Source organism: Mercenaria mercenaria, chromosome 4 (assembly GCF_021730395.1).
Source record: "Mercenaria mercenaria strain notata chromosome 4, MADL_Memer_1, whole genome shotgun sequence".
NCBI classification, from domain to species: Eukaryota; Metazoa; Mollusca; class Bivalvia; order Venerida; family Veneridae; genus Mercenaria; species Mercenaria mercenaria.
The window spans coordinates 28,662,117-28,678,799 of NC_069364.1; the positions used below are offsets into that span (position 1 = coordinate 28,662,117).

At 35.3% G+C, this 16,683-nt stretch overlaps 1 long non-coding RNA gene and 1 pseudogene across 1 annotated transcript; both read right to left on the reverse strand.

Moving 5' to 3' along the window:
* Window positions 1-264: 264 nt before the first annotated feature.
* Window positions 265-2,962, reverse strand: LOC123552783 (arylacetamide deacetylase-like; annotated as a pseudogene).
* Window positions 2,963-6,929: 3,967 nt separating this feature from the next.
* Window positions 6,930-10,798, reverse strand: LOC128556288 (uncharacterized). The gene is made up of 5 exons (XR_008370538.1): window positions 10,715-10,798; window positions 8,922-9,087; window positions 8,300-8,398; window positions 7,426-7,546; window positions 6,930-6,994 (listed from the first exon to the last, which is right to left on the reverse strand). It is a non-coding gene; the product is annotated as an uncharacterized LOC128556288 (long non-coding RNA).
* Between the last annotated feature and the right edge of the window lie 5,885 nt (window positions 10,799-16,683).

Sequence of the window (16,683 nt, forward strand, 5' to 3'; positions counted from 1 at the left end):
TTCGACCACCAACAAGTATCTAAGTATACACATTCTATAATGTCTCTGAAGCTGTGAAAGCCCTACATACTTCGACCACCAGCAAGTATATAACAAAGTACACGCATTCAATATTGCATAAAATGTCTTTAATTACTGTGGAAAGATAAATTAAGTTGAGTATGCGCATTTATCTATTTTATAAAACATCAGTATATCCTGTGAAATATGTAAGTATTTCTGCCATCAGCAGGGATTTGAAGTTAAGTAACACCATCCTATATTATATTTAAAGTCAGTATAATTTTTTTTATGCTTGAAAGCTAGGATCGAGTACTCTAAGCGGAAGCTAAAGATACACATGAAGCAGCGCACATTGTGAAAGCGACAACACGTCATTGAAAATACGTAGGGTACCAACTCTTTATATTACTCATAAATGATTATAATAAAATACATACTACAAGGCATATAGTTAACGTCATCATTTTCATCAGAACCTATATACATAACTTCTCCATTCAATGATAAAAATAAATGATTTATTTCAAGTTTTCTTCAGTTTAACATCCAAGTTACTCAAGACCTATACAAATGACACAAACACGATGAATTTGGCACACATTAAACACTAGTAACTACTACTGTAAATACTCAATACATGTTCTATAAGAACGTCGATATCACAGAATATTAAAAACTGGTTAACATAACTATAATAATGAAAAAGTTAAAAAGATGTAGATGAAACATATATAGGTTTGAAGTTCACATTTAATTTTACTAGATGATGTATATAAAGTTGACTTGTAACGTGTTGTTTACCCTAATAGATTGCTAGACTTCGTAAGAGATAGGAGTGGAATGGAATGATAGTATAATAAAATAATAATCTTATAATATAATATCCGTGAGTTTTAATCATGTTTTATAAACTTACCAAATAACTTACAAGTACTGCTTTCAGATGGTCCTGATTTGTCAAATAATGCTACTAAATCCTGAATTAAGACTTCCTTACTGTATTGGCTTCTTTAAAATGCTAAATATTTTAAGATGAGTGTGAACATGTGTACATATAACATGATATTAAAACGGAATGTTGATACATTTACATATTGTATAGCTTCTTATGTGAGAATGAGGAAAAGCGACAACAGATTTTTCTGATTGTCTGTAATAAGCTGGCTGCACTATTAAATTTGATGAATTAATTGACATGCAACATTTACTTTTGATCATAGTTACCTTTGTACTTTCCAGAACTATCAATTTGTCATCATATCTATTACTTTTATTAAATGATGATAATATATTTGACTGTAAGCCTGTCAAACAAAATTATGGTCTTCAAACTTAAAACGCAATTATTTTAAAATCCAAGCTGCAATACCTATATGTAACATATATTGTAAAATTAAAACATACTTTATACCAACCAAACCAAAATGACATGAAAATAAAGTTTTATGAGAATTTTAAAAAGAACTTATAATCACGCACTATCGGGAGTACAATTTGACAAAATTAAAAATTAAATATAAATAAAATTCACACACTAAAATCATAATAATTATTACTATAACAAAATCAGGTTTTTTCATAATTATGTCTCATTAAAGTATTTAGATGTATATGTATTATATCTATTGGTAGTGTTCATTTTTAATGATCAATGTCACGTTTTTATATGAATACAAGCATTTTGATGATTTATCTTATCTATGCGATTCAGTCATAAAATTCCGGTTGGCTTTACTTTGTTTCTACAGCCGCAAATTCTATAAGTAGTTAACTAAAGTGAAAGGATATATTTTAGACTCATATGTTCAGTGTCTCATTAAAAAACTTAGCAAAACGTATGTTTTCTTGTCGTATACTCTTATCAAGAGAAACAAAGTTAAGATATCCGTGCTGCTCTGTAGACATAAACCTTTTAGTAACTTTTACCCCGACTCGTTCAAGTCGTTCGGCTGCAATTAGACCATCATCTCTTAGAACATCGAATTCTACGTTAAATATGTAGGTGGGAGGAAGAAGTCGAAGGTCATCATCGGAAGCCATTAAAGGGGCAAACAGTTGATCTGTAATTTTCTCTATTATTTCATTTGGTACTTTAATCTCATTGTTGTTTTCATCATTTGTCTTTTCCGATGTTTTATCCTGATTCTCGTTTCTTATACTGGTTGGCAAAAGGTCTTTGCTGACGTAGGCTGCGTATATTGAGTCTTTCAGTTCAGTGTTTACATGTTTATTGCTGTACAGAATATCGTAATACTCCAGGTGACCAAACCCATAGAGAATCCAGTAGAAAATCATTGCTTGCTTTGTTAGCAATCCGGGTCCAGTTTCGTACTTCCTGTAACAGGGCAGGTCGAAGTCAAATGCTTGAAGAGCTGGATAGTCTAAAGACATGAATTTAAGACTTGGTGAGTCATTTTCTTGAAAGTGTGAGGGCAACAGCCATAGCCAAATTTCCCCCAGCACTGTCGCCTGAAATGAAAAGAAAACTTGGTTACGTATAAAATAAGTGGAATAAAATTCTATAATAATTATGCAAATTTCAACAAGTTTTTGCAATTTACAGACTCGGTCAAACATAGAAAAACATATTTCTTCATATATCATTTCTGGACATAAACGAAATATTAGTGCCATTAAAGGAGCTATTGGTTTCTTCAGTTAGTGTAACTGAAAACTAAGCAAAAATGTTTATATCAAGAATTCAAATTGTCTTTCGTTTGACCTTTCATTGTTTTGAATTACTTGATCCGAATGTACCTTTAATGCCGACCAGATTTTCATCTACTCCGTTGTCTCTTGCATGTCTGAGAAAGTATCTGGTCGCAGTCAGGCAGTCTTCCAGAGGAATAGGGTAAAGATGTTCCGGGGCAAGCCTGTAACTGCAAGATATAACAAGCAAATTCAATGAATTGGTATCCCCTGCCAAAAGGGTTTGTGGTGAGGAATGGCAAAAAATGTACCCGGCAAAAAGTTAAGGATGTTACTAAGAAGCAAATAATTTCATTAGTCAATATCATTTTAACAGAAAATGCATGTTTCTTTTGTGGAGGAGGGAGGCGGAGGGGGCACAGAGGGGGTAACCGGGTGAGGGTACAAAACTTCACATGTTGATTATAAATATTGATGGAAAATTAAAAATGAAAAAAAACAGGGGGGTGGGGGAGGGGGGAGGGTGGAGACAGATGCATGGTCGGGGTAGTGGGCGTGACTGAGTGGAGAGTGAGGTGGGGGAACGGTGCAACTTTGCATGTTGATAAAATATTCATAAAAGATTTGAAAAAAAATAATAAAAAGGAATGATTTTTTTTTTTGGGTGGGGGAGCTGGGAGGGAGAGGGGTGTGACCAAGGCAAGGTGGTGACCAGGTGTGGGTACACAACTTCACATGTTTATAATAAATGTTCATGGAAAAGAATGAAAGAAGTTTAATGAAATTCGACCAATTGATTGGTTCGTTATGTACAAATCTGTGGATTTTTTTAACAATTAAAGGGCAATAACTCTAAGGGAAACTGAATCCACAAATAAAAATTGACGGGCATTCATCGCAGTATGCTGGTTCATGTTTATTTCATAATTTTATGAAATTCTATCAGATAGTTACTGAGAAATGGCTGCAGACGGACATTTTTGGGCATTTTTCATGAAATCAAGAGCAGTAACTCTAAAGGAAATTGACCAATCCAAAAATAAAAACTTGACGGGCATCATCGCAGTATGTTGGTTCATCTTTATTTCAAATTTCATGAAATTCTACCTGCTAGTTACTGAGAAATGGCTGGGACGGACATTTTTCAATAAATAAAGGGCAATTACTCTAACTGAAATTGACCAATCAAAAACAAAACTTGACGGGCATCATCGCAGTATGTTGGTTCATGTTTATTTAAAGTTTCATGAAATTCTACCTGCTAGTTACTGAGAAATGGCTGCGGACGGACGGACGCACGGACGGACAACGCCATTTCAATACCCCCTCCCGATTACATCGGCGGGGGATGTCTCAATGTCTCAAATTCTAATTCAAATTCTACTTTAAGGTTTAGGAGTATATCATCAAAACACAGAAATATTTGATAAACGAACAACTTCTTTAGGCCTAAAAATTCTTTGTTTCCGGTAACACGCTAAAACAACTAGGGTAGATAGGTCGAATTTTTTTTCTTTGGAATTATTTTATTAAGTGAGACTTTTCGGAAATTATTTTTGTGTCAAAAAGATGAATGGAAATAAAGGGGTTATGCCTTTAGAGCATCAGTTAGTTGATTTCTAACATCAGTTACCATATATAAAGCATAAAAAGTGCTTGAAAATGGTGAGTATTTAATGGCGTTTGACTGTTGTTTGATTTTTTTCTCTCGAAAGGTAAGGCTAAGCGTTAATTTTATTCATGTACAATATAAAAATAATTATAACTAGAATGTGTCTGTAGGACACAGGGTGTGCCCTCCACTGATACATTTGTCACAAATAAGGGGCAATAATTCAAATGTTTGCAGTGTTAATGGGGTTTGCCTCAACAAACATTTTATGAAAAGGATTCATTATTCTAGGCAATATACTTCTTGAGCTATGAGCATCACAAACAAAAAATCCACTATTTTGGCTATTTCAAAGGCCATAACTCTGTAATAAGCGCTAAGATTCTCAAGAAGAATGCCGAGTGTTGCAAGGTCACATCATGATAAAGACTCAAGCAAGGTTTCATGAATTTACATCAAATAAATTAGGTGAAAATGTTCATTTTTTACTATTTCAGGAGCCACAACTTTAAAAATAGGGGGTGGAGCCAGCCAAAAATATGAGATATGCAAGTTTACATCATGATAAAGACTCATGCAAGTTTTCAACCATCTATATTAAATACTTTTTTGGGCTAGGTGTGTCACAAGGTGAAAATGTGCATTTTTGCCTAATCCAGGGGCCATAACTCTCAAAATAGGGGGCAGAGCCAGACAAAAAATAGGAGGTGTGCATGTTCATATCATGATAAAGACTTGTGCAAAGTTTCATCAATTTATATCAAATTCTTTTTGAGCTAGGTGCATCAAAAGGTGAAAATGTGCATTTTGACTAATTCAGGGGCCATAATTCTGAAAATAGGGGGTAGACCCAAATGAAAAATAGGAGGTGCGCAAGTTCATATCATGATTAAGATTCTTGCATGGTTTTACGAATCTATATCAAATACTTTTTGAGCTAGGCGTGTCACAAGGTGAAAATGTGCATTTTTGACTATTTCATGGGGCATAACTTTGAAAATAGGGGGCGGAGCCAAACGAAAAATAGGAGGTGCGCAAGTTCATATCAGGATAAAGACTCATGCAAGGTTTCATCAATTTATATCAAATACTTTTTGAGCAAGGCCTGTCACGAACTTCGGACGGACGGACGCACGCACGGAAGTTCTAACGAAACGGTATTTATGTGACACCCCCATTGTTCTCTCTATTGTTCTAACAGTCACATAAAAAGAAAAAGGTCACATAAACAGAACAGAATGAATGACATCAAAGAACAAGTGCCGTTATGCAGTCACTTAACCATCATTTCGCGGGTACGCACGCACGGATGGACGCACGAACAAAAGCAAATCTATATGCCCCCACCTCTCATGGGATGGGGCACAAAAATACAATAAGTGACTAAAAGTCATATGAACAAAATAAACATTACAGTTAGACCCCTTTGCAAATGAAATATGCAGGATACGTTAAAGTACCTTTGTTGCATTGCTGGCGGCAAGTGATTTTGTCTTTGCGACCAGTGCAAACCAAGATCAGCCTGCACATCATGTTCTGCACTGTCCGCTATTTAGTCAGTAAATTTTCAGCGAACACCCCTTCGAATAATAAATGGTACTGCCCAAACAGAATGACAGACCAGCCCGTTTTAGAAATTTTGCCAAGTAAAGGTTAATTAATAAATGATGGTGAATACTGCTCACTTTCTGTAAGTATAACAGACTAATTATACCATTATGGTCTTGAATACATGAGATAGCCCAAGTATAAGTGCCTAATGCATCTCCATTAGGATCCGTACACATTACAACTTATTTTTCTTTGGCATAACTGCTACCTTCATGCGGCGTTTATAAAAGGTGATATCTTATATAACAAAATATTGAAACGTCTGTTTGTTTCCTTATCGTTAGTTATCAGAAGTTTAGTCTGGATTTGGGCAAAGTAATTCCAGAAACCTCGATGGAAAGTTTTATAAAAAGTTACGTTTTCTCTTCCATATGATTAGTTTACATGTTTTCCCTTCCACTTGAGTGGTTTACATCCATGAAATTCTCACGTTTACTCTTCCACTTGAGTGGTTTACATTTATGAAAGTTTCCCGTCTTCTCTTCCCCCATGAGTGGTTTACATTCATGAAATGCTCACGTTTTCTCTTCCATGTACTAGTAACTGGGTTACATTCAAGAAATTCTCACGTTTTCTCTTCACCTTAAGTGGTTTACATTCATTAAATTCTCACGTTTTCGTTTCCACTTGAGTCGTTTACATTCATGAAATTCTCACATTTTCTTTTCCACTTGACTCGTTTACATTACCTTCATGAAATTCTCACGTTTATTTCTCCCCATCCCCTGAGTGGTTTACATTCATGAAATCATTGAAATGTTCACGTTTCCTCTCCCCCCCCCCCCCCCCCCCCCCCAACACACACTGAGTGGTTTACATTCGTGAAATCTTCCATTTCAATAGTTTATATCTATAAAACTCTATGAGACTATGTGGAAGAACAAAAAACAGGGACATGTATGTTACAAATCAATTTTAGAATTTTAACTTAAGAGGAAGAAAATATCGTTCAATAAAACTATACAGACATGAACTAATGACACAATATTAGATATTACGGGGAAAATATAGAAATCTTTTGGAAGTGTTTTTACTATAATTCTGTCCATACTTACTTTACGGAGACAAGAACACTTCCAGTTTCTTCCACGACCTCCTCGATGAAAGCAGCATACATATCTGAAATGGTGTACACGTTAATTTGACACTTGAAATAAATAAAGCTGAGTAAAACATAGATTAGTATTTTACTTAGACTATTTATATAGATATGCCTAAGAAAGGTAATATGCTAACAACTGTCATTAGTGCTGGCAAACTGCTTTACAGGTACTTTCAAAATGGGTCGGGATGGGGTAGGGTAGAGGAGGCAGGGTTGGGAGTTTAAGGGGAATTGAATAAATGGGCGGGTGCGTTTTGCCACTGACCGTTCTAAGACGATGCCGCACTGTCTTTCTTTGTTTGATTTGTTCTCACTGTTTACATGTATGGGTATAGTGTACTTGCAATATTGATAATGAATATTTGTAACTTGTGCAAAGACTACAGTTAGTCATGAAATGCAAATTTATTAAGCTATGTTTTTTCGCTAGTTGTCATAAACTGTAAACCTGGCGACATATGGACCCATCCTCCACCATGGTAATGAACTATTCCGGCACGGAGGTCATCAGTATGTCCAGCTGGCTTAAATACAATCACCTCTACTCCATCCATTGTCGTTGTATATCTCTACCAATAAAAAAAGCAATTGTATGGTCTTATATGCATTATTATGTAACTATGGTAATGTAACATTGTAAATTACATCAGTCTTGAGCGGGAATCGAACCCGGGACCTCTCACACTTAAAGGGACAATCTACCAAGTTGCTACAAAAACTAACTCATATGGCAAGGCAGTATCAGTGCACCCTTATATTCTAATATACTATACATACTTCTTCTTTTAAAATTTTAAAATTCTACCTAGAATTCTTGGAATTTGAACCTCAGTTGGACGTTCAATGGTGTCAATTCATATGTACTCGTCAGTTGTTTACTCTGGGTGCCAACATAACTTACTTGAAATACTTCAGACCTGACCGGGAATCGAACCCGGGACCACTCACACTTCAGGCGGACACTTCGCCAAAAAATCTATCTCATAGAGCAAGGCAGTGTAAGTGCACCCTTACGCCCTACCCAACCACAGATGCATTAACTTTTAATCGGGTTTAAACATAATCTTTAGATCCAGGATTGAACGAGTTTTAAATCCTTAATATCAACCGACCTACTTCTCTACAAATCAAGAGCTAGTGATTACCTTAAAAACAGTCTTAACTATGAGATGATAGAAAGTAAACACAACAAAAAAGACTAGAATATTGCATCTGAAAAAAACAAATTTTACGACGTTTAGTTTAAATATTTTCTTACTGCATATTGCGGTTTTAAATATGTAATATAAAATTTGCTGTTTTCCAGTTCCGTGTATATTCACCTCGACGTTGGGCGATTTCTTGTCCATAAAAGTTATGATGTTCAACATTGATCTCGTGCTGTTAACAGGCGAAAATCCAAAATATCCACCAATATGACTCTGAAAGAAAACCAAATATTTTTTCAAGGTCACCTTAACCCTGGAAATTTTAAAAATCCGTTTAATACATTTGAAATAAATTACAGGATATAGCAAGTATGCATTTTGGTGTCTTGTACGTTTTATTTGCACGAACGTTTTATTTTTATTCTAGAAGTAATAAGTCACTCATTTGGCTATGTATAAAAATATCTCAAGCTTTGCAAAAATTATTTATTACAGTTCACTTTTTAAGTCATTCAGTAAGACATTAACATGCTAAAGTTCCATCTCAGATTCGACCTCAAAGTCGCAGAGTTTCACTTGTTAAAAATAAAGCATACTTATTGCGACTGAACAAGAGATTGAGCTAAATAAAGATTTTTAATCTCGGTTGAAGGCTTCAAGGTAATATTATTAAGTCCAATCTTAGTATGTATCAATTTCATCAGAAAACGGCCTTCAACATCAGTATTAAGACCACAGGGCTACTTCACAACACATTATAGTGACAATTTACAATATGTTTGAGTTAAATATTTACCAAAACACCGATGAATTTGATGGCAAGTCCATTGAAAGTCTTCAACCCTCAGTTGCTGGCAGTTTCAGGATAGACTGGTCGTGCATAGAAAGCTGCAAGTGCTACTATGACCCCTATACCCAACAGTGCTTTGTAGATGAATAGTGCCATCTCTGTACTTGGAAATCTAAAAGGCATTAAACCAGTCTTAGATTAGAAAGTGATACTTAATTTCAGCTTAAAACAGAATTAATGCATATTCTAAAGTGGGGTTTTTCTTTGGTTAGTTTTCTTTTAAATTCTAGATCTAGATTCAGTTGAAATGTACTACTTATAATATAAGTATCAATTAAAAGCTCGCGCTTTTCCTTTTTTTATTTGCTGTTATGTTACAGTCATAAGTTTGCAATGGTACAAGTTTTGAGAGATAAATACTGGTAACAGTCAGTTGTACAAATTACATTTTTTGATTCTAAATGATGTCTAAAACGTTTCTATTTGTTACTTAAAAAGTACATCAAGACAGCAGAAACATGTACATTTGTCGTGTGCATTCTTTCAGTTTACACTTTTACTGTCGTAGGGAACAAAAATGCACCATAGAGTAGTTTAAAACCTGTCCATTTCATAAGTTCTGTATATATGCAGTTATTGCAAAAGTGTTTATCTGCCTAATGCAGGAACATATCCAGGATGGTAAACCCACGTGACTCTTCGGTATCTTACACATGGCGGAAGGTAACTCTTTTGCTTATAATTTCGTTATTACTTGATATATTTTAATAACATAAAAAGCGTCGAAGACAGGAAACTGGGTCTTCAAGACATCCTTGATACTTCTTATCTTTTTCACTGACCAAATGTGTAAGTAACGTGCTAAAAGGAATGTGGGCGAAGCGTTTAAAGGCAGTAAAGATAAAGTCTGTCAGACGTTTTGTGACGAGGAAAGCACTCGTTTTTCTGACTTGGACTCTTTTTATTTCATTATAATCAACTAAGTAACAAGGAAAATACAAACAAAAATGTTACACGAATCGAGCGATTTTTAAAGTGTACGATTACGAAAGTTCAAGTAGGTTGGCCACCTTTTAACCACACTATTCTGTGATACATTTATAACGACATTTTAATAATTTGGTTTAACCGTCTCTTTCACATTAGAAGATATTACATGAGTGTCTTTTCATACTAGCTGAATAAGATAATACTATGCGAGGCTCTGCCGAGTATTTTATCAGTTTTAATCAGGACACAAATGTAATATTTTTATCACATGTAAGCGTTTCCTGCTGAAACAACCAAATGTCTTCTTTCTTTACCTGAAAGACCAATCCACCTGTCATCAAACTATATTACGATAAGAGTTGTGATTACCACGGACATATATTACGAACATTTTTACCGAGTGGGATTTTACGGCGAATCGACACAAAGAGGCCATTTACCGCAGAGAAGGAGTTAAATATGAAAATCCTTACTATTAGCATTGTAAAAACTTAAATCAATTGTAAACATAGTAATGTTAAGTATTTCACTGAAGGATACCTAAAATAGGCGTAAAACGTACGATGCAGCGCATGCAGTTATGAAAATTTTCTGCTGGGAAAATGACCTTGATCCCGCTAGCCTCCGCAGTTTTTTGGTTCTGGTTACTGGCCGTTAATATGAAATTTTGCAACTTAGGGTCAGTATGTCGCTAAATTTCTACATCAGCCTCGCTAAAAACACTATATTGTTCGTGTAAATGTGTTAGCACGCACAGTTTATACAAATAAAGCTCAATTGAAAAGAATGTATCTTACATAAAATCATACCTTTTATTCGCATAAAACAGCCAATGTTGCAAAATATAAAATTATCACATGAATTTCATAAAATGGGTCGCCGATATGAACAAATAAATGTGTGTACAAGTCAGTTCGGTACACACTTTAACTGTTTAAGCTCGTCAGTTTATCAGTTTTCTCATGTATTACAATTTCACAAGATAAAGTAAATATGTTAATGCAACGGGTACGGTTTTCTGTCCAGCATAGTTAGAAGAAATAATTTCAAATAAGAAACAAGGAGTTTTGTTTCCAAAACGCAAAATCATGACGAAAAAAGTTAGGTTTTTAGGTTTTAAGTTTATTCTAGCATAACACTGCTGTTCCTGACATTTTCCCCTATCTACTCCACTGTGCATCTTGCATCTTTCTCGATTATTACTTTCACAGCATCAATGTCTTTGCCAGACACAGCAGTCAGAAGGCGCACAGGACGGGCCTCATCTTTGGTGCTGGTTTAGAGATACCCATCGGGCAACAGAACGGTATGGCAGTGCATTGTCCTCGTACACTTTGACCAAGTCGGCTTTAATTTCTAAGGCGCCGATGCCAAGCATTCCGCGTATCTTACAATACGCCATCGGCTCTTCGCTTAAATTGCAGCTACATTCAGCCATTTTTAGCCAGTATGATATATAACACGTACTTCATCTGCTAATTAAATGTGCTTTTGCACGTGATTTTAGTGCCATTTCCGGTCAGTTGGACAGAAAAATCAATACTTTTTTCCATTTCTGTGTCGATCCAGTTTTGATGTTTACAGCCAGGAAAATAAATGTTAGCAATAATTTACTGTTCTTTTTTAAATAATGGTGTCCATTCCATTTTCGAACGATGCCATTGTATTTTTGTAAATGATGTCAAATTGCGCGTGCAATTTCGAAACATATGCATTTTGAAAATCAATTTCAGTGAGCTTCGTGAGAATGATACGACCTCTGTTTGCAACGGTGTAATGATAGCGACAGGCGTGTAATTAGATCTTTTGTTTTGCAAATCGAATGTTGTCAAAATGTATAATTAAATATTGCGCATACATGAGAAAAGGTCGACTGTTAGAGAAGGAATGAAAACTATATACTCTTGTACATTTTGTTTAATATATTAGAGTAACCAGTCAATGTATTTGAAGTATTATAGTATATATATAATGTATAGTAACTTATTCACAAATAAGTCAACTTTTTCTAAGTACATTTCTCTGGCCAATAATTTCAGGTCTTGTGCTGATGTGCAATCCATTCCAGACATTGCCGATAGTAAATTTCAAACGACAGATATTGACAAAATACTCCAAATGTTGCACGACATGAAAATGATAATGGAGAAAATTATGAAAACTAGACGAAGACTGATAGATGACTTAAAGAAGTATAAGACGGAAGCGGTAATGGCGATAAAGGACTTTCGAAAAGACATGGAAACAATTCTTGATCAATTAGAAAAGGAATCCATTAAAGAATTGGAGATGAAGTATAGAGAAGAGGAGTCGAAACTGCTGGAAGAAAAGAAGAAAGCAGAAACTGAATTAGATGGCCTGAAACTAGCAGTGAACGACTTTAAGAAATCAGAAGGAAACAAAGCCTATCAATTTGACTCAATGAAATAGTCATTGAAAGGTATTGCTAAAATGGAAGGCGCATCTCGTTCATTCCAATTAAGTACTGATGCAATTATATCCTTTAGTTTTGATCCTGCTATACTGGGATTTCTACAACAGTTGAAAACTTTTTGATCAGTCCGACACGATTCTACCACTGCTTTAAGATCTTCAAGGACAACCGTCTATTCTGTTAAAGGTATCGAGAATTTAAAAATTACAGTCCAGAGTGATACTAAAATGTGCTGTGTGTTAGGGTCCTGTCTTACAAAAGATGGATCACTACTACAGTCTGTCTGAACAATAACACATTTCAGTTTGTCTTCTATGGTAAGCCAATGACAATCACCCGTCAAATAGAAATGAACCACCGTTGCTTTAGCATTGCTTATAAGGATGATAAGCTATACATAACTGACAACTACCAGTCGTCGTTATACATACACGATATGACAGGCAACCTGCTACAGACGGTAACTCAAATCAACCCCAGGCAAATCCTATTCTCAAACCCACGAACTGTTGCATTCATTGACGTTGATGATAAAGTGTTTATTGCTAGTTGGCATAAAGGTCTAGTTATTATTGATGGCCAAGGAAACCACTGCCAGACCATTACTGATTCAGAATTAAAATCAGCGTCTGGGGTTTGTACAGATCGTAGAGGAAATCTGTTTGTGTCCGGGTACAGTTCAAATAATGTGATACAGATATGGAGAGATGGAAAGAAAATGGGCGTGGTCGTGAACTCATCTAATGGGCTTTCCAGTCCAGAATCAGTTTGTTTTGACGGTGCAAATTACTGATTACCCAAGGCTATAATAACGATAATGTCAAAGTCATTGCTTTGCACTAAAGTGTGATAATATGAGAACATTTTACATGTATAAGTATATCATGCTGTTTTCTAGTACTACATTTTGCTCAGTATTTGAATCTAATCAAAGAATCCTTATGACAACAGGAGTTCACCTATCCAGTTATGCTTAATGCTTGATTTGTATAGAAAACAAAAACAAAATATGTCGTAGAGGGTTTCTTAAACATTGCTCAAAGTACAACAACGGTTGACGCGCGGACCGTTCTGAGAGAACATGCTGGCGTCAATTATGACGTCAAATAGAAACATGACGTCAAGTTTGTTACAACTTGGATAAAGGAATGTCTGCCTAATGTCTGCCTAAATGAGACGGAACGTCAGGCACAAATCCCATGTTCCTATCTGAAAGGTCAAGGTCAAACTTTTAGATCAAATGTCATGTCAGATCTTGTCCCAGCAAATGACTTTGACAGGCATAAAAGCTAAATCATAATATGTTTCGGTTTGGCAAGAAAGAATGTTAACCTCCATGACACGGAGTGTCGCACGAAAACCTAAGGTTCCTATCTCAAAGGTCAAGGTCACAATAAAGGGTCAAAGGTCATTTTAGAGCTAGTACTGGACATAACTTTGACAGGTAAAGAGCAATGTCTTTTGGGGGCATAAAATTAAAGTTCACCTCATAAGACGGAGTGTAGTACACAAACCTCATATCTCAAAGGTCAAAGTCACCCTTAGGGGTCAACTGTCATTTGAGAGCATGTCCTGGCTGTAATTTTGCCATGCATAGAGAAATCTTTATTATTTAACATAAATGTTTACCTCAATGAGATGAAGTGTCGCGCGCCGCTCCCAGACCCTTACCTTAAAGGTCAAGGTCACACTTAGGGGTCAAATTTCGTTTTAGAGCTTTCCGTGCCATAACTTGACATACATTGAACGATCTTAATCTTATTTGGCATAAATGTTTGCCTCAATGAGACGGAGTGAGTCCAGGGCCCTATCTCAAAGGTCAAGGTCACACTAGGTCAAAGGTCAAATAAGAATGTAGGCAATTACTTTGACATGCATTGACCAATCCTTTATACATTCGACAAATCGCTTTTTTGTGAACTTACATTTTTATATAACTACTTCCCTTTGTTGTTACTATAAATAGCTTTTATTTCTTATTAGCCGTAATGAAAAACTGAGACCATGTGCAGCATTGTTGGTACCTGAAATTTTTAGGTCTATTTTGACATATCTGTACTTGATAAGTATATTTTTCGGACTCAGAAATATTTTTGTGCACTTATAATTTTAAGAATTACTTCCCTTTGGTGTTTCTATAAATAGTTTATTTCGTAACTTTATCATTGCCCATACGGAAAAACCAACACCACTTTTCTGTGGTACAATATAGATGATACGTTAAATTTTTATGTGTATTTTGACCTTGATCTCTACCTGGTAAAAATGTTTTGTAGTCCTAGAACTATTTTTTGTGTAAATGATAGTGTGTGTTAAATGACTTTAGTTTGGGTCAAACTGGTGTTAATTGGCTCAATTGTTAGAGTCATTCAGACGATGTGCCTACAAATAAATGGCTAGTTGTTGATCTGACATTTTGTTGTCTTTCATATCCGCCGTCCATTTTCTTGAATTTTTCGTTTATTTAAGAGACTTTAATTGATAATTCGAACTGATGTCTACTATGCAGATAGAAGATATTAGAACTTGTATTTATGTTTTATAATTATTTATTGTGTAGACTGCAAAATCGAACTTAGGAATGAAGTAAAAAAAAGACCGCGATATCAAAAATAACGGATAAATTTCTGCGGATTAGGTAGGGTTTATCGATTGAAAGTTTGAATGTCCATATACCTCAGCTACTAACGTTTACACCTTTACTGAACAACTTACCTTTTAAACTTACCTCCTAGAAAGAATCCAACACCAACAAAAACGTGGAGCTCCGTGTTACATATCATTATGCCGGATGGAAAAGCTGCAGCTGTGACGTATTTTGACTCGTTTAGTTCGTTTGGGACGTGGTGGCTTTCTTAGGCATTGTGGTGTTTGTAGGCCAACGGTTACAGCATACTTGCGTACCTCTGATACTTTTGCATGTTTCCTTAATATTGATCAGCACTACTAAAACCTGAGGATAAAAAATGAAAATGTGAAAGTTGTTTAGATCTATGAATAACTAGTGACCTTTGATTATTTAAATTTTAAACTTGAATACATTAATCATGTGCATTGTTGCACAGCATCCACCTGCTCATAGTAAAACTCCTAATGTATAAAAATCCCAATAGACAAAATTGCTCTTAGGTAGAACATTTGATATAACTTACAAGGTGTGTTGCTTCCATGTTTTACATATTGATAAAAGGATATTTGAATTCAAATGCCGTTCTGTTCACAGAAAATGAGAGGATATTCAAATGGTACAGGTACACTCTATAGTTCGGATATTGTTGTTGATTTAGTAGTGTGTTCCCACTTATCTTGATTAGACTAATGATCCTGAATATACAAGAAGATACATGTGAAATTCAAGTACAAAGGATATACGTGTTCTCATAATTATGCATTGTCTCTTGATGTGCAGTTTAAAAACAATTTATGGTCAAGTAGGGCGAAACTGTTTCTTAAGGTATTAGGCCCCTAATAGTAATGTTTAAAAAATGGCATTTGCTGGGTATATTCTTACAGTTGACCGTGCTTAGCACTTAATTGCAAATTTTTAAAAACTTTTACCGTGCCGTTTTTTTTTATATAAATTTTGTGTAATCTATGGTTTTTCCTCAAGCTCAAGTAGAGACAAATTTAAAAGTGGTGGCCTTTATCCAAAACGTTTGCAGAGAATTCATTATACCATTATTTTTTACGAAAGAAACATCAAACTATTGGTAAACAATTATAAAACTTAAAATAAAAACTGTCAGTATCATTATTTCTAGGGTGCCTCGAGTAAACGGATTTAATGAGACAGGGGTGCATTTCATGGAAAGTCCTAAGTCTTAAAACAGTCTTAAGACCAGAACTGTGACAATTTTATGTTTCAAAGAAAGTCATAAAAACAGTCCCAAATTTTTAGTCCTAAGTTTAGGACCAAAATCGATCCTAAGTCTAGGACTGCTATTGAGCAGTCTTACGATAGTCCTAGGATAGTCTTAAGTCTGAAACACTCCGAAATCAAAGATGGCCGCTTTCATGGTATTTGTCTGAGAAAAAAAATCTTGATAATATTTCTCAAAAAAAAAAACAAAAAAAAAAAAACTTGCGCCCTGCGATTTTTCTCGGGTTTCTCGAGACAATGGCTGGACTGTCTACAAGTATTTCCCAAAGAAGTGAAATCGCGAATGTTCGACAGTACAATATAAGCCACCGCCGTAATCAATTCTAAAATATGCCACCGCCGTAGTCGGTGCTAAGTTTTCTGTATAACACGGCCCGTATAACCATTAAACATGGGTGGTGACAAAGTTTTGGCAGAGCCGGTAGTTGTTTTAATTTCAAGGGCAGTAATCCAAATAAAACTAA